The sequence below is a fragment of the Cibotium barometz genome, chromosome 6 (assembly GCF_041138505.1).
Source record: "Cibotium barometz isolate CiBa-2024 chromosome 6, ASM4113850v1, whole genome shotgun sequence".
NCBI classification, from domain to species: Eukaryota; Viridiplantae; Streptophyta; class Polypodiopsida; order Cyatheales; family Cibotiaceae; genus Cibotium; species Cibotium barometz.
Genome location: NC_141051.1, coordinates 7,265,612 through 7,290,663, shown reverse-complemented (window position 1 = coordinate 7,290,663; position 25,052 = coordinate 7,265,612). Strand labels below are relative to the sequence as shown.

The 25,052-nt window shown below is 40.1% G+C and overlaps 1 pseudogene; it reads right to left on the bottom strand.

Annotated features, from left to right (window-relative positions):
• Positions 1 to 17,190: 17,190 nt before the first annotated feature.
• LOC147637386 (uncharacterized) lies at positions 17,191 to 24,851 on the bottom strand (annotated as a pseudogene).
• Between the last annotated feature and the right edge of the window lie 201 nt (positions 24,852 to 25,052).

Sequence of the window (25,052 nt, the reverse complement as noted above, 5' to 3'; positions counted from 1 at the left end):
CAAACAGGTTTAGAGGTGAGTAGATGTAAATTGATGGTATTCAAATGACTCATGGTATCCAAATTAAATTAATAGAGTTGTAACATATAATTTGATAAATTGAAGCAGGATGCAGTACCACACCCTAACATGGTACCCTACGCGCGACGAGAGCACGTAAAGCGTCGACGAGATGATGCTGGAGCTTCGGGATCTATTGTCAGAGATGAGTGGGAAAGGGATGACAATAGCCCTGCACCCCACGAAGTTGTGGAAGAGGAGGTGCTTGATGATATGGTGCGGAATCTTTTTAAGGATGATCCCAAAGGTATGGACGACGATGATATGGAACAAGAGCATCTTTATAAGGCTTCATCGACACCGGTGTTTGAAGGATGCACATTCTCAGTTTTACGTGCTTCACTTGAACTACTTAATATACAAACAGTTTATGGATGGAGCAATGCAAGTCTTGACGCATTATTGAAGTAAGCATTCTAACTTACAAATTTGAATTAGTGGTTTAAGGTTTAGGATTTAAGACTAATTATAATTGATGATATTGGATGCAGGCTATTATCAAACATGCTTCCAAAGGAAAATAGACTACCCACCTCAAGAGACATAGCGAGGCGCTATGTGACATCTCTTGGAGGACTGGATTATGATAAAATACATGCATGCGTCAATGATTGCATTCTCTTTCGTGGGACGCATAAGGAGGCTCTACATTGTCCCACTTGTGGTGAAGCAAGGTACAGAACAGATATGAAGAGTTTTGATGTACCTCGTAAAGTCTTGCGACACTTTCCTATAATTCCTCGCATCAAACACATGTTCAAGTGCAAATCCATAGCAGAGCTCATGTCATGGCATTCCTCACATCGATCGGATGATGGCATGTGGAGAATTCCCGCAGACACTCCTGCTTGGAAGCATATTGAAGATGAGTGGCCCAGCTTTAAAACAGAGCCCAGAAACTTGAGACTTGGCCTGGGTATGGATGGAGTGAATCCATTTGGTTTCAAAAGCACCGCATACAGCGTGTGGCCAGTTGTGTTGGTGAATTACAACCTTCCACCATCAATGGCGATCAAGAAGGGACATCTTATGTTATCCCTTCTAATTCCAGGGAAACATAAAGTCAAGCATATGGATGTTTATCTTGAACCACTGATTGATGAGTTGGAGGAACTATGGAGAGGTGTTGCGGTGGTGGACATTAGTAGGCCTCCCTCCTCTCGACACTTCGACTTAAAAGCAGTGTTGATGTGGACAATGCATGACTTTCCAGGATACAGCGATTGTTCTGGTAAGAATTCTAATTACCTCCCTACTCTATTACTATTGGCTGTATATATTAATTAGACGGTTTGACTTTATTATTCTAACTTTTATTTATATTTTAACAGGTTTGAAAACATCGGGTAAACATGCATGTCCTGTTTGTGGCCCTTCATTAGTACATGAGTATGCTGATGGTTTATGTAAGACTATATTCGATAATCATCATCGATTTCTCCCCTCAGATCATCCTAAATATGTTGCTAGTAAGAGTAACATTCCTCCACAAACACTTCGTGCAAAAGATTGGAAGCGTATTTGGGAGTCTACAACTGTTCTTCCTCCAGATGGCATGAACAGGTATAGTGATGTTTTTTCAATCTTGTTTTGTGTAGTCTCTAATTGGATTAAAGGTCACATAGAGCAATCCCTTGTGCAGGTACTCCATTTTTTTCCGGCTGCCATATTGGACCCATCTTAAGATCAACCATCTTCTTGATCCCATGCACATCTTCAAGAATGTGGGATCTGGTATTTGGGAACATATTACTGGTAAACGAGACAATGTTAGCGTACGTGAGGACTTGCGGGTCGCAGGACGCATGCGTCAAGCTTGGCCACGAGAGGTGGGTGGGCACGTTCGTCTTCCGCCTGCACCATGGATTATATCAAAGAAAGAGGAGAAGCAGGTAAAGCAGGCCATCATCACTTTGCGTACTCCCACTGGATGCATGAGATCATTGAAGGGAGCCTTTACAACCACTAAGAAAAGAGGCGTTGAGCAACTATATGGGTTGAAGTCCCACGATTGGCACAAGATGCTTCAAGTAAGTGTTTTCCAAGTCTTGTACGTACGTTGAAATTAAATTTTGTAATGCCATAAACCATAAATGTGCTCTTATGTGCGCAGTTCATACTACCTACTAGCATCGACCATTGTGCGAATAAGAGTTTGAAAAAATGTATTTATAAGATGGGCGAGCTTGTGAGGTATGTAAAACCCATGCTCAGATCACCCTTCATTATACCTTGCAAAATGAACGTGCATGAGGTATAACGTACTATTTATTTATTTTTCAGATATGTTAGTTCCAAAGCAATTGATCCAGCCACGTTGGATGATGCGCGTGTTATGGCAGTGGAGGTGGTTTGTTTGGTAGAGGAGACTTTTCCGCGAACCATTCTCACAAGTCAACTACATCTCATTGTGCATTTAGTGGACGAAATTGCTTTATGTGGTACTGTGCATGCACGTTGGATGTTCTTCCTAGAGCGCTTCATGAAGACCTTAAAAGACTTTGTGAGGCAAAGTGCAAGGCCTGAAGGAAGCATGGCCGAGGGTTGGTTGATACAAGAGTCTCTTGTATATATTTCAGAATTTCTTGGTCAGGTGGACAGCTCTTTGCCACGACTATGGAGCAATGAAGAGGACTTGAGGATGACCTCTATTGTACCTCAAGGAAAAGGACAGAGTAAAGTAATTGACAGAACATTGATTGATGATCTCAATTTCACTTGTATCCTTAATAGTGATGTGATGAGCAGATGGGTTACAAGATATGAGGATGCAAAGACAAAAAGGCAAGCAGAAAGAGCTCTCTTTCGGAGGCAACATGGCTCTCGGGAGGCGTACCCTAAGCATCTAGCAACACTTCCGAATGATATCCATGTTGCATGAGGAAATGGAGAGAGCAGAGAGCGACGAGGGGCTGCATATCACGGCGGAAGAATGGGAGTATGCACGAGGATGCATGTCAAAGGTACATAGAACTAATGTTTTGCATTAGTTGTAAGTGATTTGCTTTTAATATTTATTCACATTGCTTACACAAATATTGCTTCTATTTTGGTCCAGTGCACTATGTTCAATGCTATATGGTGTGAAGGCAAGCATTTTCGAACACAAAGAATTGATGAAAAGAGAAATACACAAGATTGCGGTGTCATTAGTAGCTTTGAGGGAGCTAATGGAAAAATGGATGATTATTGTGGCATAATCCAAGACATATTTAGGCTTGACTTTCGTCGCTTCTTTGTGTATGTTTTGGATGTCAAATGGCAAATGAACGTGGTGAAAAAAGGGCCTGATGCAACGATAAAACGCCATGCAAGTGGATATGTAACTATTGACTCTACAAAGTTCTGGCAAACAAAGAAAGATAGGCTCGTATTGCCACAACAATGTGAGCAGGTATGCATTTTTTTACTAATGTGTTTCATGTACATATATATCTAAGCTCGCGTACCCCTTGACTTTTGATATGCTAATTAATTACTGTACTGTGTGTATTTGAGTAGGTTATCTATCTACCAATGGTGCATGACATCAAATGGTGGTACGTCATCCCTATTGCACCACGTTCCAAAGTGATGTATAATACATTCACTGATATGGAGCATATGGAGGATGTAACAAGCCGCAATGAAGATGACGTCGAACATGCCATTGAAGATGTTGTGATCGATGATCAAGAAATAAGAGATGATCATGATAATGAGGATGAGCATGCCATTTCTCATGATCATGAGAATGACCCTACCATTGAGGATGATGGTGATGTTGATGAGGATGATCAGGACATCGATACCATTATCAATGGAGTACAGAATATCGATAGTGGAATAAATTTAATCGTAGCCTTACCAATTGATCAAATGGATATTGATGTTGATCGTTTGGCAAGGATGGATCTTATTGAAGATGAGATCGAACCCTAACCAATCCGTCACTGTATGTTCTAAATTGATGACATTTCTATCATCTCATATGCATGATTTATTTTTGAATATATTTCATTGTTGTAAATGCATGTAGTGGGATTGTGTAATGATGTATACTGTAATGTACTATGAGATGGTTTAAGGAAAATAGTTTTTAATTTTGTAAAGGAATTCAATTTTTTTTAGTTTTTCTCTGCCATGCGTGTATTAATCCGTGTATAGTAGCGTGTATTTATCCGTGTATAATAGCGAGTATTACCCCGTAAATATTATCGTGTATTTATGCGTGTATTATTGCGTGTATATAAACGCGTTTATACACGCGTTTATAAATGCAAATATACACGCGAACTTAAATGCTAAAATACACGCGCCCGATTCTATTCAAATACAAGCGCGACCATACACGCGTTCGTAATTTATCGTGTGTATGGCAGCATTGTCTTGTAGTGCTTGAAGCACTTTTTGAGCTGTAATTTCTCCAGCAAAATGCCCACCTGCTATCCCTAATTGAGACTCTTCCAATATGGTTATGAATTCATCCTCTCTTATGCACCGTTTGAGCACATTGTCTTTTTGGAGCCTATATAGTTCTCCCGTAATCAAATTGATATGGTGCAGCAAGCTTGATAAGCCGCTGCATCTTATCTTTGTTCAAGGGTATGTTCTACGGAAAACCATAAGGTAGATACTCTGAGATCTCGTCGCTCCACTCAGGTACCATGTCCAACTTGAATAAACATGCATCAGGAAGGTCATCATCGACACCAGTTTTGCTGGTTCCCTATTTAGAATTCTAGACAAATGATCGCCAACACATGCTGTGTTCCCTTCCTTACTGTGACAGTAAAGTCGAGTTCCAACAACAATAGTAGCCATCAGGTGATTCTTCCCGTGGTGCAAGGTTTATTCACTAGATATAGTAAGGCTTGATGGTCTACAAAAAATATGAATTTGTTGGCCAAGAGATAATGTTGATATTTCTTGATGGCATAGACCATGGCTAATCCTTCTCTCTCCGTGGTGGTGTAGTTCACCTCTACATCATTCAACTGACAACTAGCGAAGCAAACTGGATAGTCCAATTTGAACTCACTTGGCTGGGCTAGCACGCAACCAATAGCAAAATTTGATGCATTGATGTGTACGTGAAATATAAGATCCCAATTGGGGGTTGCAAAAATAGGTGCGCTTACCAATGCTTGCTTTAGACAATCATAAGCTTCTTGAAACTCCTCAGTCCACTTAAAGACAATGAGAAGCTTGTATGAAGGTCTAGCTATATCAGCATTAAAAATGATGAAGCGTCGATAATACCCCACATGGCCCATAAACCTTTGCACTCCTTTATAGTTGGTAGGTGGTGGTAGCTCCAAGATCAATTTGACCTTCCTATCATCAGTGTGGATATACCATTCCTTGAGACAATGTGTCCCAATATCACACCATGCTTGACCCAGAAAACTGACACTTCAAGGGGTTTAGTGATATACGATATAATCGGTAGTAACGTTCAAACACTTTCCTCATGCAGGCCAGATGATCTTCCCATCATCAAATCCATCAATTGGTGGAGTGAAAGCAAGGCACTTTCTTTCCAACAATGGACAGAATGTAGAAACAAGGAGGAGGAGCACCCCTTAGTGCAACATGCTACTTAAGGTGGTCAAGTGTGGTATTACAATATGTCATCAAAAACACACCAGGCTATTAGCTCATTAATCATGCTCGGCTAGGCCTCCATTGTGTTTTATATTATAGCATGGCTACTGGCATGGCTACTGGCATGGCTACTATGTCAGGAATGGTTGTACCTCGCAGTCGCCAAAACTGATGGCTGAGCTAAATACACCTCGCCACTAACTCATCAATCTTTCCCAGCTAGGCCTCCATTGTGTTGTAGTGGTGATGCTAGAGTACTTGTATTCTTTTTTTTTGGGCCATTCAACTGTGGATAAATATTGTATATTTTTCATCATATTTATATATACACACAATCATTGTGATATTTGGTTTATATGTTTTTATTAATTTTTTTTTGTGTAAGTACATGTAAATATACACATTTCTTTCATAAGAGTTTATAATTGATACAAATGATAGAATGTACATGTAAATATACACATTTCTTTCATAAGAGTTTATAATTGATACAAATGATAGAATGTACTTCAACAAAAAATTTGATCTTATAACCAAATAAATGCATAAAGTTAATAAGAAAGATAATCCAACCTCCATGGGGAGAAATTATAGCGAGATGAGAGCCGAATATAGAGCATTTGACTACAGAGTGAATACACACGTACGTCATATTATCCCTCACATGATGATAGTGTGAAAGAGAGTGAGAAAGAGATATAGATGATGTATTATCTGAGTGTGATATATATATATATATATATATAGAGAGAGAGAGAGAGAGAGAGAGAGAGAGAGAGAGAGAGAGGAGCTAAGCTACAACTTTCAAAATTTATAAAATCGGTCTCAAGGCCGACACAAATTGTGTTGCTATAAATGTCATTCTAAACATATATTATTTTATTAAGGTTGTAACTTATTTTGTGTTGTATAGCGACACAAATAGTATTGCCAAAAATGTGTGAGATATCGGATATGATACTATTTGCGACAATTCTACTTAAATATCAGGAAAACTAGATTATATAGATATTGTATCCTTAACGATAGAGGAACTATCTGGTTTGATCTCGAGGGATTGAGAGAACTTCCAGGTGGCGATTCAAAAGATGATAGATTTTTGAACTCATACCGATCTTAGTTTTTGTCATTTATCCTATTTCGCACAATCATTCCATTTGTCGACTCTGTGAATTTCTTGCTCTTTTAGCACGAAATCATTAGCATTAAAACGACATTCTATGAAGATCAGTTTTCTCAAGTGATGATCTACAGGCATCGATATTAACCCACCTTAAGTTTTTAACCATCAAATATGTTTATAGTGGCTCTCCCGTTAGTAGACGCTGGTTGAGTTAAGAAATTTTAAAGCGCGATGAAAAGTTTTGGAGTTTCTTTATGGCCTTGTCATGATGAGAATATATGATGGTCAGTACAGTGTGGACCTCTTTTTCATGGTGGTGTGGTGGTGGTGGTGGTGGTGAAACGGTACACGTTGACCTTATACATTAAAACAAAAGAGTTCAAGTACGTAGTGGAGTTTGAAGAATATGTACTCCTCCGCGATTGATAATTAGTAGTCGAGGCGCACATATTGGTCATGATATTGTTAAGTTGAATGTCTCCCCACCATAACAACATACTAATTCTGTTATTATGAGCCTTGTAAAAGGAACAATAATATATATTGTGAGACTTGTTGAACGAACACAAGATACTTATGTTATTATGAGCCTTGTAAGTAACAGTATTATGTTTTAAGGCGTGCATGAGAGCAACAATCACAAGGAAGGGTCTGGAAGGACCTGGGTGACAAGTTAAGGCCGTTGATATAATCGAGGGGAACGACCTTGGGAAGGTGCTGGACAATCTTGAGCCCAAAACCCTTTGCAGATGGGCTGGGGAACACTTCCACGCTCAGCCGTAGGTTCTTCAGGAGCTGGGTGACCTCCTCCTCTGCCGGCACAGCTCCTGACTCTTTTGAGTACTGCATCATCCGTTGCTGTGGGCGTAGCTCTGCCTCGTAGCAGTTGGTGGAAGTCTTCTTTCCAGTAGCAGTAGCAGCTGATGCCACTGTACTAGCCGTCTGATGGGAGGCATCAGGAGGAAGGCCTGGTGCAGATAGCCGGCTACTTCTGATTACCCTCTCAACGTGCAGATGTTGAGGGCTGTCGTCGTCCTTGTTGCGGATGGAGACGACATTCGTGGGTGCTGATGGTGCGCTAATAGTGGTGGTGGTAGTTGTAGTAGGTGCTTGGATGATCCGCTCAACTTGCACCTTATTGCGATTATCTTCTGCTCTCAACGCAGTAGACGACGTACCAGGTAGTGCGCGCCTGCTGCTCACGTTTGATGGTCGTCGGTGTACTTGCTCACGATCTACAGCTACTCGCGATCCTTGCAGCAGCTGATTTGGTGAGGAAGTTGATGTTCTGGCTGATCGATCCTCGTGAGTAAAATTAGCTTCAATATTACCCGTTGCTCTGGCGCAGGCCCTCTCCACGCGTTTTACAAAGCAATCATGTCGATATTGTTGCTCCTCTTTCAACACGACATGCTGATCGTCTTTTTTGCAACTAACCTCCTCCTGATCGACGGACATCGCGGTCGTATCGCTATTCCGGCTCACCGCGTCACGCTCCTCTGCGACCTTCACAGACTTGCACTCCGCATGACTAACAGACCGAGTGCCTGGCGTGATTATGTCGAAGCTTTCCTCCTGCTTCCGTGCGGTACTTGGAGTATCCAGCGAGACCGAGCTAGGGGCTAGGTCTACAGCTACGCTACTGCAATGTCGACTTTGTTCTGCAGGCCTTACAAGCCAGCTGATGTAGGAGCCCACAATTCCTTGATGGAGATAATTCAGGCTATCAGTATCTGGTAGATCATACGTTAATATATCATCTCCTAATTCAATGCAATCATGATCAGTATTGGTGCCAGCAGTACTTGACCTGCCGAATTTGGCTACACTAGTGCAGGCTGCGGGTATACTAGGGTCTACTCGAGTGATAATTCCTTTTTCCCTTGTCGTCATCTTAACTTTGGGGGCAGTAGGACAGCTGCGCCTCGGCCGCAAACTTGTCGTGCAAGCGGTACAGGCTACCCTGATAGGCTGTAGTGTCTGCAGTCCAGAGGATCTTCCTTTAAGAACAATATCTGCAGAACCAGCCCCAGTGATGTCTTCCGCCTCAGGCTCCTCCTCTTGTAGCGTCGCTGCCGCATAAGAAGGAGATTTGTCTAGTTTGGCTTGTAATATGACGACTCCACGAGTCGGAGGTGGATGCTTTGGAACGAAGGTGCAAACGGAACACGGCACTCGCACAGGCCGTGCCGGCGCCACCACGCCGCCGCTTCGTGACCGAATATTGTTATTGGCGCTGGGCCCTGCAATGTTCTCTGGCAGCGGCTCCTCTGATGCTCCATAGGACTTGAAGCCTCCTTTCCGTTGAGAGGCGTTCGTCTTTACCAATTCCTTCCGAATGTCCACCAACATATTGACGTGGTAATATCACATGCGCCGCGCCATCCTCTCTAAGGCTTGCAGGTGTGCACACCAGGACGGAGTCTTTGAAGCGCTACTTCGTCTGAAACGCCCCACACACATCTTCACATCTACGTCACAGAGTGAACCTGCATTTTCTCTCTCTGCTGATGAGAACATGCGGAAAGCCGCGACCCGTCGACTTGCGTGTTTTCTTTTCGAAATTGTATAGCACGTTTGAGTGTGTGTAAATACTCTCTTTCGCACTTGGATCATCACGTAATTTCACAAGGCAAGTTGTTTTGCCTGCGTGAATCTTTTCAAATTTGCATATGATGTGCTATTCTCAGCTCACCTGTGAATCTTTCTAACACGTGAAAGGAGGAAAAGGCTTTGAGTATCCCATGATAATAGATCCTCTACTCCAAGAGTCGCTCTTCAACCCCGTTTTCAAAAGCCTTGTACCACCAAAACTTTGTCATTGTCAATAGCCCGTCTTTAAAATTCCCCTAAGTCATTGATGACAACACACATGATACAAAAGCCCAAAAGAAAATTCGATCTAGTCGCATGGATAAACATAATAAAAAACTGACAACCCAAAGAAAGTCAGAAAATAAAACAAGTTCTAGTACATCACTAAGTGAGGATGAAACAAGTTCTTACTCTTTATTTACTCAGTGCACCACATAGACCAATCAAAAAACTAGAACCCACCCAACCAAACCAAATGGATAATAGTGATCACATGACATATGCGGAATGCAAAAAGCAAGCTTTGGAGAGTATGCTTAGCTTGGTTGAATGTCTTACAGGGTCCCCGGTTGTGATTGAGCCTCATAATGCCAATCCTAAAACAGCAACCAAAATGCAAAGCACAGAGGAGTACCGCTTTCCTTTTCAAGAGGAAGACATACTCTCTACAAAAGAGTCATTTGAAACAGATTGTACGAATTTACGCTTGAGAAAGCACATGAGGAATTCGATAATTCCCTTATAAGATTAAAACAGTCGCTCAAAACCTCATTTAGAGGAATGCTCTTCTCTCATGATAAAGCCAGCATCACATCATCACTTGCACCTTTAAGGACTCAACCTAACGTATACAAGGACATAACGAACTCCATAAAATAGGACTGTGAGGATTGGCAAGTTTCCAAAAAAACCTCATTAAGAATTATCAGAGGGCCAAGTGTGCCAGTGTACGCATTGGTGGGTACTCTTGAAAAAGCTGAAAACCAAAATGAGGATGAAAGTGAGTGGGAGTATGAAGCAGAAACGAAATCTAAAGCCGAGTCAATAACCGAAACATCCATGGTTCCTTTGGAAGATTCTATCATGGTATGGTTGGATTTCCCTACAAGCAATGATGTTAAGTGCAAACACGTATTGATTAGCCCTCGAGCTAGTCATAACATCGTGACAATAGACACTTGGGTGTTATTGGGACAACCTAAACTCATCCCTACAAGCAATAGTCTTACATAAGGAACCAAGGGACAAAACATTGAAGTTCTAGGTTACTTTAGATACACTACTCAAAAAATCGATGGTGATATGGAATTTACATTCTATGTTACCCTAGATTCCCTTGAGTATGATGCTATCCTTGGTGGAACTTGGATAATTGAATCGTTGTATTCAATAGATAAATCCATGAAAATAGTCACTTTGAACACTCCTGCAAGCAATGTAGAATTGCTTTTACGGGAGGAAGAGACCTTGCAAGAGCTGAAACTTCTAAAATATCTTACTGAAAAGATCCCTAGGATTCTGGTTAGATTGAAAATTGCAAATAAAATCACCACAACTCAAGCATAGATTTATCCAACATAAGAACACAATCTCATGACCCTCAAGCTATGGGAATTGTTAGGTCAACCAATAGTGAACACTCACGGCACATCCTGAAAGGATTACCTTTACACAAGACTTGAACATGCCATGTTTGGGGTATTTTGAACATACAATGTATATTGAAACTAACCCCCTTACTTGCAAGTTTTTTGTGGTTGAGTATGTGTTGGAAGTAGATTTGATCTTGGGGCATAAATGGACTGTTGTTGTTGCTGCCCAAGCACCACTGTGCTTTGCTAGCAATAGAGTCATCATGATTGTCAACAATAAAAAGTTGACAATACCATACTACAAGGAAGAGGATCCAACTTTAATGGATTTCTATAATGATGAACACAAAAGGATACAAGCCTTTTCCACAAAAGCCCCTCTACAAAATGACCTACCATCTGCATCAATGGCCAACTCCGATAAAGCATCTACTCCTTCAACCCCATCCTCACATACGAAGTTCGATGCCGAAATCTCGTAATCAGCAGCTATTCCTAAAGAAGTTCCCAGAGCCAAACCATCTATCTCTAACAAGGAAATCAAAGGAAAGACCCCAGAGCCTATGCATCTTCATCGACAAACCTCACCAAAGGAGATAACCACATGCTCAAAGGCCTCGTCTCATTGACAACCTCTCCAAAAGTGACTCTAACCTCATCATCATTAACAATGCCCATGAGTCTCAAACTTGCAGCCTCACCGCCAACCAAAGTCAAGGAGGGCCCTCAGGGGAGGGGGGGAGTGCACTACTAGAAAATCCTAGGTATCACGTGCGTTCAAGAGGTATTTAAAAAACCCCTTAACTAAAAAATTTTCTTGATAGTTTTTAGAAGAGGACAAAACCCTAATTTAGTAGAAATTGCTTTGGATTTAAGAAAAAGTGGATATGGAGTTGGGTTCCCCATCCCTTAAGCTCTCATTCATAGTTTTGATTCCCTTAGATAAACCTAAATTTGACTTTGTAGTTGGGTAGTACACTCTTAGACCAATCTATAGAGCTGAAGAACTCCCAAATCAAACATAGTTTTGGGGTCAAAAGGCCAATCTACTACTAGTTGACTTTCTATTTTAAAAAAGTCAAAATAGAGAGTACTATAGCTTTGACCAAGTCAAAGGTGATCATGAATATACGTGGATTGGAGACTCTATTACCTGTCCATAGAGCTAAAGATCACTCAAATCGGAGTTCAAGAGCTTATCCAAAGGTAAATTGACATTTTAAGATGATGTCAAAGGCCAAACCCAAAGGAAATTACAAGGAAGCCCTTGAGCACAAGGTGGGCACATCAGATGCAAGGCAAGGTGTAAGGCAAGCTACCCAAGGAGCATGCAAGAAGAGATCAATTGCAATTTCAATGAGGGGATGTATCAATAGGCTAGCGTACCTCATATGCCTAATGTTTCACAAATGCCTAAGGATGGCAAGGACATGAACATGAACACCGTGATGTACTTCATGCAAAACATGCTTAATAGAATGGACCAAATATTTCAATTCATGGTGGACAAGTTTGATTCTATGATGACCAAGGAGTTACATGATGCACTCACCGATTTGAGGCAAGATGTGGGCAAGGACAAAGAAGATTTATGGTGGACCTATGATGCATCTATATGCACCAAACACAATTCAACTAATGGAACCACAAGCTTATGGGCCTTTTGTCAGAGATTCACATGCAAAGGCATCGCATACTCCTCAAGCTAGTCTGCTAGAATTCATGGATCTATTCTTGGAAAGGAGAACTTGTCTATGTCATTGATGCATCAAGGTGGAACAAATGTGCCGTGTGGGTGAAAGAAGCATGAAAGGGTATCTAAAATGATACTCCTTTTGACTAAGGAAAAATTGGTACTAATTTTGTACTTGTGTGTACTTTGAATTTTTTCATGTCAAACTAGAGTACATTTTAGGTTTCTCTACGTTGGATGCAATGTTTTATGAAAGAAAATTCTTATAGCAATATTCTCACATAGGGTATTAGTACTCTTGAATTTTTGTACTATTTTGGCAATAGTATGTACACCCTTTCATGCTTTCACCCATTTATGCCTATGCATGGTGTCTATCCCACTAATTTCAAAGGTGAAGTCTCAACCAATGAGGAGTTTGAAGAATGGATTGATAAAATGGAGCTTTGCTTTAAGTTAGCCCTCGTAGTGATAGGACCAAGGTAATGTTGCTACTTTTCATCTAGAAAGCTACGCTCATGCTTGGTGGTGGCACTTAAATGCTCATGGCTATTTGATCACTACTTGGGTGGACTTCAAGAATGAGATGAGGAGAACTTTTGTTTCAGCCCTTAATAAATCAAGAATGGTGGAGAAATGGGATGATCTCACTCAAATAAGTAATGTCAAAGATTATGTGCACAAGTTCATAAAGTTTTCACTTCATTTGGAAGGCTTGAGTGAGGAGTACAATTTGGAAAAATTCATCAAAGGGCTACAAAACAACATTAAGGTTGATGTGGATGCTCAAAGACCTAGAACCATCAAGGAGGCCATGCTTCTTGTGGATATCTATGAAGCTAAGTATACTCATGGAAGCGGAGCAAGGCATGGGTTTAGAGATGATTTTGGCACTTTAACTATGGGCACGATTTCAAGTGGTATGGCATCTCACAGAGGCCCTCCTAGATTCCCAACCGTTTATGGAAGAGGTGGGAGAGGAAACTTCAGATTTGGCAACTCTTTTCCTAGACCTCTAAATGTTGATGGTGGGAAGCAACTTGATATGAAAGAATCTAACAAAGCAAGGTTATTAGTGAAGATGTATTAATGACTTGAAGGACAAGGGCTTGTTCTTTAACTGTGGTTGAAAAAATGGAGCAAGGATCATTGGAAGGTTTGCAAGGCCAAGAGTAACCCTAAGCATGATTCTCACCGAATCTTGCCACCATGAAGACACAAAGGAGTATGTGGATGATTATAAGGAGTGCTTTGAAGATGCCACCAATAAATTTGAAGATGTAGAGAATGATAGTGAATATCCTTTTAATTCGGGTGGATCAAAGAACAGTGAAGTTGACTATGATCATGGGTTACTATTGCGCCTATGTGTGTTCATTGTTGTGACAAGGATAATACATTAGGGGGCATTTGAACATAAACACTACTAGTCCATGGGCTCGTAGCAACGACAGAAGCGTCGCTTAAGCCCTCGCTATAGGCGTCGCTGTTGTATGTCGCTTAAGCGACGATAATAGCGACTCCTGTAGTAGCGATGCATATGCGTCGCATAAGCGACGTAATTTTAATAAGTTATTTAACGTCGCTTAAGTGATGACGCGCAATGGAAAAAAATGGTCAAATATACAATTTATATACCGGTTGATTCATTTATATTAAACATAATGTTGTCTATATTTTTCTCATGATCTACCTACTGTTGCTCTCTTTGTCGCTTGCTATCTTGCAATTGTGATTGCACTCTGTGCTGTCGTTGTTTTTGTGGAGATTGATCATACACCGGTGCATAAACAAACATGAATTCTGGTAAACAGCGCTATCTAGCTCTCTTTTATTGTTAATTTTTGAAATTGAAACTTTTCTAACTTTAACTATTTTCAAGCCTTACTTTATCTTTATAATACATATACATATACATACACATACACATATACAATGTGCATGCACATACATAGTACATACACACATAGTAGTACATACATATGTTTAATGTTATGCATACATAATGCAAGCATGCATGCATTATATATGTATGTATGTAAGACATTATGTATGTATGTATGTATATCACATGTGTATATATATCTACATTGTATGAATCCATGCATGTGTGTATGTATATACATGCATGTATGTATGTATGTACATTGTATGTATGCATGCATGCATGCATGTATGTATGTATGTAGCATTCCTGACGAATGGGAGCGGGGAAGGGGATAGGGCCATCCCGGGGATGGGACAAAGATCGACAGTTCAAAAAACTTTATTTAACTTTAACTATTTTCAAGCTTTACTTTATCTATATAATACATGTACATAAACATATACATATATAATACATATACATATACATACACATATACAATGTGCATGTACATACATAGTACATACACATATAATAGTACATACGTATGTTCTACATACATAATACATGCATGCATGCATTATATATGTATATATATATGCACGAATGTATGTCATATGTAGTACATATGTCATATTATATATATATCTATATAATACATATACATATACATATAAATATACATATACATACACATATGTAATGTGCATGTACATACACACATAGTAGTACATACATATATACATGCATACATGCATTGTATATGTATACATAATGTATGTACATACATAGTACATACACACATAGTAGTACATACATATGTTATGCATACATAATGCATGCATGCATGCATTATATATGTATACATATATGTATGTATGTAAGACATTATGTATGTATGTATCTCATCCGGCATCTGCTCTCATCCAGTATCCCGTACTCTGTTATTTCCATACGGAATCTAACTGGTTTTCCGTACGACTTGCGGAAGGTTCCTGTCCCGCATTCTTTCATACTGTATGCGGAAGGTTCCCATCCTGCACTCTTTCGAATCTCCTCTGTTCTCGTCTCTCTGCCTTTCGGAACTCCATTCCGGTCTGCATTCCGGTTCATATAGATATTCCGGCTCCTTTTGGATCCGCATTCCGGACCGTATTTTCCTTCAAAATGAAGACTAGAAGCAAACAGTGGCGTACTACTATTACGCCCCAGACATGTTAGTAATTGACTCAAAATATATTATTTTACTAAGAGGCAAAATATACACAACCAAAAATTAAGTCTTTATGCCAAAATTTTGTATATACATGTCTATATCAAAAAGGGTCCTTATAGTATGTATGTCATACGTATGTATGTATATACATGCATGTATGTATGCATGCATGCATGCATGTAAGTATGTATGTATGTATGTAAGCAATCCCGGCGAACGGGAACGGGGATGGACAAAAAATGGCAATTAAAAAACTTTTTTAATAATAACTATTTTCAAGCTACTTGGTACATGGTACTTGGTGCACGGTACTTGGTACATGGTACTTGGTGCATGGTAATTGGTACATGGTACTTGGTACATGGTACTTGGTACATGGTACTTGGTACTACATGATAATTGGTACATGGTCCATAGTAATTGGTACATGGTACATGATAATTGGTACATAGTCCATAGTAATTGGTACATGGTACTTGATAATTGGTACATGGTCCATAGTAATTGGTACATGGTACTTGATACTTGGTACATGGTACTTGGTACTAGATTTTCGGTGCTTGGTACTCGATTTAGTATCAGGCTCCATAATGAAACTTCGATATATGGTATCAATTGGTCGGTCTAACTTTGGGGTACCTTAAGCAATAAACATGGGAACAAAGAAAGCTTTTTAGTGTTAGACTTGGTACTTGGTACTTGGTACTTGAGTTGGGTATCATGTTGAAACCTCATACTTGCAAATGGTTACATGGTACAGGTACGTGGTACATAAATTGGTACTTTGAAATCACGTGCTTTGAAACTTCATGGTTCGGATCTTTAAGCTTGAAAGTTAGCTTGAGTTGATTCATATCGTACAATCAGGGGCCCCTACAAAAAATATGAAAATCAAAAGCTTGTTAATATTAGAGCCTAACATAGAAAAACAGTCACTGGAACTGCGATAAAGTTTATGATTTGTCTCTATCTAGCTTTCCAAGAGCTTTTGAGAAATTGGTGATGCTTGCCAGTCTTTTGCTTCTTTTGATGTGTTACATCGTGGACTTGCCTCTTTTCTTGTTTAGGATTTGTTTTGTTTTAAAACATACAGATAAATAAATAACGTTCTAGCTTCTTGCACATACTTAGGCTAATTAACTTACCGACAAATAATTAATTATGACAATAGACAAATTCAGCGATGCAACGAGAACATATGTCAATATATATCATCAACAAATATATGTACATGTGTCTATAGTGTGTGGTGATCAATCCTCTCATATACAAAATAGATCACTAAGTATCACTACGTGAGCCATCACTATATGAGTCACTACTATCAGACTCGGAATCATCATCAACATCAGCATTGCCACCACCCGTGTCCCCAACCACAACACCACCATCACCACCACCACCACCCGTGTCCCCACCCGGGATCACGCCGCCGCCGCCCACCTCAGACTCTCGTCGTCACCCCTCGGCCTCCTGTCGAGCCACCTCTGTCATGTCCTCCTCGCCATGTTGCTCCTGCATTACTTAGTGAAATCAAATAAGAATATATTACAGTTAATATGAAAATAAACCACAAAACAAATCAGTGATACCCACAAGTGGATCAGGCATGTCCGAAAGTGTTGCTTGCAAAGCGCGATACCTATAGTATGTAGCGTACTCCATCTCCTGCGTCATAGGTGCACGACCATAGTCTTTGGTCTGCAGCATCAAGACAGAACAAAAGACTTATTGATTTCTTCATTCAATAATAGTATCTTTGAAAGTTAAAATTAGAACGATTTATACTCTCAAATGTGGCCACAAATCCTTCTCGACCCATCCGGCCTAGTCTAGATGTGTGACCAACTTGCAGTCTCTTTCGTGCTGCCGACTATGTAAATTTCATTAAATAAAATGACATAGATTAGAGAATATTTAGAATCAATCTATCAAAGTTCAAATTAATTCTAATATACATTAGCAAAGGCACGCACCTTCTGCTAAGGAAAAGTGATGCGTAGGCGTCTCTCCTTGCGGAAGTATTGCCATGTCTCCATGCACATATCAGCCCTCCTCTTGTTTGTCTTCACCATACAATAGCGTCTGTTTATTTTTCATATTGCATACCATAGAACTTGTTAGATTTCAATGTTTTCTTTCATGCATTGCTTTTTTCTTCTCGATCATTTGATTAATGACTCGTGTTTTTATGGTACTTGAAAATCAGATTCGGACCAATCAGAGGGTACACCACCACCTCCTACTCGTGTGGTGATTGGGGTGCACAGAGTTCCAATACTGCACATGAACCTGTTTATGATTATTTCTACTATGACGAGTCTATTATATGCTGGTGCACTCGTTGTCGTGGCACATATCAGAGGCCACAACGGGAGTGCTTTTCACATGAGATGACTCATGGTACTTTTGAGCGAGCACCGCTACCTGAGGAGCGACATCGACCTATGGTATGTGATTGTTCTCCCTTAGTTTTATTATTGGTTATTTTATAAATCAAAGGCTCATATATAATGTAACCATATCATATATGTAGGTATATTCACTTGATGACGAGGATGACTTCACTATCAGTGGTGCACATGCCCCTCGCACACGGCACGGAAAGGTCACTTGTCAGCTGCCTGCAGCTCGAGGTTTCTCGACATCCTCTACCTCGTGCTTTAGAGGCCGAGACGGGTGGAGATCATCCGTTGCCTACTCCTTTGCATTCTCTAGTACGTATGATCGAAGACAATACGGAGGATGGCAGAGAGGATCACTTCCTTTAGATGGAGTGGTTTTCAGCTTTTGGGCCAGTCGCGCTACATGATTGCTCCATCTACCATCAGTGGAGCAGGACGAGGTCTCTTTACATGTTTATTGCATAGGATTTACATGTTCCCCCTTGTTCAGAGGTCACCCTTATGTCTTTCTATGGACCTATATATAGATGGGGTCCATGGCATCAGCTTACTCGCTACATTCAGAGCATGAGTACTTATGGATTATGTCTCAATGCAGCCTCTCTTTCTAATAGAGGGATCACACATGCAGAAGACAAAGACTCTATGTTGATGGAAGACCTTACTCTCAAGGAAACATAGCAGGTTTAATCAATAGTAGTCGAGGGATGAGTTCAAGAACCAATTGCACGTTTATGGAGTGTGAGAATAGTCATGAACCAGAACATATGAGCACGGATGTAGAAAGATGCATAGTTGTTGTTGTCAATGCTATTAGATCATTACGTGCTGGTGATGAATTGCTCATCAATTATGGATGGCGTAGACCTCCATGAGCACCCTTAACAGATGAGGATTGAGAGCAGGGATTTCACTGACGTAAACGAGAACATGTGAACATGTTAATAACACAAAAATCTTGTGATCACATGTTATATTCACAAAGCTTTCACAAGGGCCTAAAAAAATTTTCTTTGTCGGGCATAAAAAATCTTCTTCGGTGGCCACTGACCTACTATTATGTGAATATGGTAACATGAGAACATGTGAATAGCTTATTCCCATGTGTAGCCAAGCTTTTAAGGGGTTCCCAAATGGCAAGTGACCTGTTATTTTGTGAACGGTAACATGAGAACATGTGAATAACTTGTTCACATGTGTTATTATCACAAAAAATCTTGTGATCACGTGAATATTAAATCCCTGATTGAGAGCTTCATTGTATACATTTCCTAATGTTATTTGGACCTCTTGTACCCTAATTCTACAGTTTAATTTGCACCACGTTCTCTACTATCTCTATTTTAATTTGATAATCATTTTTTATTGTCTGTAAAACTGTTTTGTATCTCTCTTTTCTTTTATATAGAAGCATGCTATTGATATTGCCTTCAAATATGTAGATTCCGGATTGTGACATCGATAATATCACAAATCAACGTTCACATGACACATCTCACATGTCAATAGAGTGCATGAGGATCCTACGCAGGACTGATCCTAATGCGTATGCAAGACTAAAAAAACAATATTCTCAGGACTTCAATAATGTGTGTGGGACCATATCTTTGATGACGACGATGGCATGTTTGATTTCATTGAGGATTGGTATCAAAATAATAGTGCGAGCGATATTCCTAATAACAACAAGAAGTATCTTCGAGAAGAAGCTCTAAAGCATATCTACGTAAGAAGCCAACTGACACAACTCAGTGTAAGCTTACTTATTCTGAATCTTCAAAACCGTTTTGGATGGAGTAATATATCCATTTCAGCACTTTTGAAGTATGTAACAATCTAACATTTTTTTAATCTAAATATTTTAGGAGTAATCACAATATGTTTTGTTCTTATTGATCATATTTTTAATGGACTTTGCAGGAGGCTACTCTCTCAGAAGTTCTTGCCAACAAGCAATTCCCTTCCTACATCACATGATGAGGTGAAGAAGATGATAAGTAGTCTTGGACTTGACTATTCTTCTATACATGCATGTCCCAATGATTGTATTTTATATAGAGGTCAGTACGAGGACGGTGTGACATGTCCAAAATGTCAAACTCCTAGTTATAAAGAGGAGAAAGGTAAGGTCCCTAGAAAGGTATTGAGACATTTTCCCCTGGCTCTGTGTATAAAACATATGTTCCAAAGTCCCGAATCAGCTAAGCTTATGACATGGGGAGCAGAGCACAAGAGCAAAGATGGAGTAATGCGAATTCCATCAGATTGTCCTGCATTTGAGCATATTGATCTGCGATGGCCAGATTTTGCAAAAGAACCACGCCATTTAAAGATGGGTGTAGCATTGGATGGCGTGAATCCATTTTCAATGAGATCAAGTAAATGGTCTACATGGCCAGTGGTAGTTAACTATAATCTACCCCCGTATCTCAGCATTAAGAAAGAGCATTTAATGCTCTCACTCTTAATTTCAAGAAAACGACAAGTTAAAGATCTGAATGTTTATTTGGCCCCTCTCATCGACGATCTTCAAGATTTGTGGAAGGATTGATGTCATGGTGGATATGTCCAGAAGCATCGGTCAAAGACAGTTCATTGTTCGTGGAATTTTAGCATGGACTATCCATGACTTTCCAAGATATGGTTTTTGGTCAGGTAAATGGTTTAAATATATATATTCTTTCATACGTTTGTATGATGCTCATTACGCTAATCATCTTTGTTATTTTTCCATGCAGGGATATGTACCAAGGGTTATAAAGCTTGTCCAATTTGTGGTGATTGGTTGAGATCGACTTATAGCAAAAACCTTAACAAAAATATATATCTTCGACATAGACGATTTTTATCTGAGGATCATTATCTACGAGACGGCAGAAGGCAAGCCATACATTTTAATGGAAAGGTAGAAGAAGGGAGATGTCCAATACCAATGACACCAAAGGATTGGTATCTAAAGTGGACTATTGGACCCGCTATCAATCCGGAGTTGGAGATCATAAGCGGCGATGATGATGATGCTGTAAAGCAGCGAGCGAGAGGAAAACGTACTGTAGCTCAAATTCCTTCGATATGGTATACTTTGGAATATTGGAAGGATTTGAGGATATGTCATCTTCTTGATCCCATGCACATATTCAAGAACGTTGGTCAAACCTTATGGCAACACCTCGTTGGCTTGAAAGACATAGCGGCTGCAAGAAATGACTTAAAGGATCAAAACTCAAAGCCCAATCTATGGCCACTTTATGATGAAACTCGACGTGAGACAACCTACGAGTGGTGCTCAAGATAGAAGAGCTGGAGACTATCAACAGGAAGATTTAGTCAATTCATACGCCTACAGGATATGGAGCATCTTGTCGAAACATGTTCACTCTAGATGACAAGAGCTTGTCTGGTTTAAAAACACACAATTGGCACAATTTTGTGAAGGTAAATCTATTCAGATCTTTGAAAGTATTTATTTTCTTGCATGTTTGTTGATCGGATTAATCATGTATGTAGCATGTTCTACCCCTTGTTATTGATGGATGTACTACAAGAGGAGTCCGAGATGTGATATATCACCTTGGATCGCTTGCAAGGTATTTATCGCTCATTAATTGTTAGTATAAAATTTTATTTCATATCTTCTTTATTCAATAACATCTCTAATATCTTCTTTCTTTTACTGATAGATGGATTACATCTAAAGAGATTGCCAAAGGGTCAATTCCACAAAAGAAGCGTGAATGTATAGAGCTTCTTTGTTTAATGGAAAAGGAATTTCCAACCTCCTTTTTTGATATCCAGGTTCATCTTCTAATCCACCTAGTAGACGAGATAGAGCTCACTGGTATTGTCAACACTCGATGGATGTTTTGGGTCGAGAGGTTTATGGGAGTATTGAAAGGTTATGTATGCCAAAAAGCAAGACCAGAGGGTTCTATGGTGGCGGAGGGATGGATGCTTGAAGAATGCATGTATTACGTTTGTGAATACCTTGAGAAAACCGATTCTGAAGCTCCACGCGTATGGACAAATGAGTCGTCTTCTACCATGTATGACGAGGTATTGTCCGATAAGGGAGTCCTTTTTCGACTTAAGATCCAAGATAAATTGGATATTTCTACTTTCATTGTCTATAATAGCGAATGCATGCAACAATTCGTTGATGAGTACGAGGAGGAACTTGCAAGCAAACGAGTTGGTAGATGTAAAAAGCGGAGATCCAGACGTCAAACCAATGTAAATAACGACGGGGATGTACCTACTTTCATGGATTGGTTATACACCCGTATGCAACGTGCGGTTAGTGATCATGAGCCAATCTCTACGGAACAAAGAGAGTTTATGATCGGGTGTGAAAAACAAGTAACTTGTTTGGTTTTGAAAACTCTAAACTAAACAAATGAATCTCAATTTTTTTTTTAATAATTTATGTTTTGGTGTAGGCTCGAATGTATACCAACATGTGGGCTTATGGACATCTTTGGATAAAATCTATTGACGACTTACATCTAACTCAGGATTCTTGCGTTGTTGCCTCTTTTAAGCAATTATCACGTGCAAGTTCAAGAGACACAAATCTTATCGACACTGAACTTGGTTACGTGGGAACCATAGTCGGCATTTATGAAGTATCATATCGTATCTTCAAGAAGGTAAATGAGATCTCTCTTCATGCAACAATAACATGTAGATTTCTTAATGCTATACATAATTCTAAAGTTTTGATTCGTGTATTTTGACAGGTGGTTTTGAAGGTGGATTGGTTCCGTTTTGCCCGGTATAAAGGCCGGGTATAAAGGCAATAATGCCACAATGAAAAGAGAACCGTCCGGATTTTGGTCTGTCGACTCCTCGAAGTTATTGCGTGCAACAAAAGACCTTACATTCTGCCAACTCATGTTGAACAAGCATTCTTTTACAACAGATGCTCATCCATGGTGGCAAGTTGTGCATGTCCAACTGAGAGGTCGACACTTGTTTGATAGCGTTGACTCTGAGACAGCAGATCAGGATGATTTGATTACATCCTCGAATCTAGACACATCGACGTCAGAGAGGTGTAGAATTCTTCTATCCGTCGATCATGATGACATTCTAGGTGATGAGAATGACAACGATCTAGACTCTCACACTACAGATACCGACGAAGAGGAGGAAACAATGGATGTCGAGCCTATGGAGGAAATGAACGTGAACACAAATTTAACGATCGAGGAGTTCGAAGAAGTCAACAAGGATAATGAAGATGAAATTTTATTGACGGTTTATCTCAGAGATGACGATGAGGACCATTAGTCTTACGTATCAACTCACGGATCAGCCTATGTTCGGTAAGATTTAATCTCAAAATCATTCATTGTGAAGTCTTGTTTTTTATTTTTTTATAAACTTACTACTACAAGGGTGGGTGGTGGGGAGTCTCGTGGTGATAGCCTCATATGGCTAGTGTCGGGGTTCAATTCCCCTCAGACTTGTTTTTCTTGCTCTAGCTGTGTACAGGGTGATTTTAGCTCCAAGTCGTATCGGGATTCGATTCCCCTCCTCTACCAAGGCTTCTATCTCGCGTTTCAACCCCAGTATCGGCATCTCAACCTTCAGTACCCGCAATCAAGCAAGGTTCCCTGGATCGACTTGGCCTAGCAGTAGACCATCGAAGCCAGCAATCTTCTAGCATTTTGTGGCAGTAGTTCCAGCAGCACCCTCAGTGACTACTCGCAGTACCCTTAACCGCAACACACCCCATGCTGCCCATTGGTATCAGAGCTCTCTGGTGGTAACTTTTTGGTCTCATAGGTCATTTTGGCCTTTTGAAGACGTAAATATAGCATTTCATTTTGTTTCATTTCTCTCTCTCTACTTACCATGCATTGTCGCATCGATGACTCAGGAGTTTACACAATTGTTTCAGCAGCCACTTCCGACTCCATCCTGCCCCAAACTCCGTCTCCAGTGTGTTGATGACATATTTCTTGTCATCCTCGAGTTGATCGCTGCATTGCAAAATAAAGTCAGTTAGTAATTCAAATAAAAAACTATAAATCATATTCTTTATGTTAAATAATACTTACTACCATGGTATATGAACTCGTTGTAGATATGACATGCAAAGATCTCTCATCTGTCGTCTGAAGGCGATGCTGGCTCCGACCTGAAGGATACCCCCGTCAGGTGTGATGTCGCATGTGACACCCAAAGTCCCAGTGCACGTGTGCATCGGCACTGGTGGTGGGGGCACTGGTGGTGTGGTACTCTGCCCCGCTAATGCCTACGCGCAATACAAATATACGATATATTGAGATGTGAGTTCGTAAAAAATACTTGATAGGTACATCAGGAGTAAGCCGCTGACTCTCGTGATGTGATGTAACTGGGATAGGAGTCCTAAGCAAATAAATACATCAAAAGGATATATATATTAAGAATTCTATATGTAAAAAATGGATGACATTACTATTTTATCAATCAAGAAGCTTATCGATGCGCAGTAGTATGTGCATGCCAAGACGTCTCCACTCCTGCATGTGGCTGGGAGGATGTACCCTCTCCAGGTCGTACAGGCATACTGAATCTCCCAAGAATCTCAATCGCGCCGTCTAAACCCGCATCATCCATCTCCACATAATCTGTCATGGCCTCTGACAGTGTATCTCAAGAAAGTCCAGTGCCTCGTAGCAAAGACTTGATGATCGCCAACTTCACTTTACGGCCGTGGTCACTCATCGTATCTATATATTTAAAACAACTATATGTCAGACTAGAGATACATTGTTAGAGAAGAGCTCAATACATTGTTAGAGAGGAGCTCAATACATTGTTGGAGAGGAGCTCAATCGGGCCAAGGCTCATATTGGCAGCAGCAGCTGACCATAAGAGAGCGAAGGGCTAAAAGATTACCCACATCTTTTTCCAGCAACATGTTCT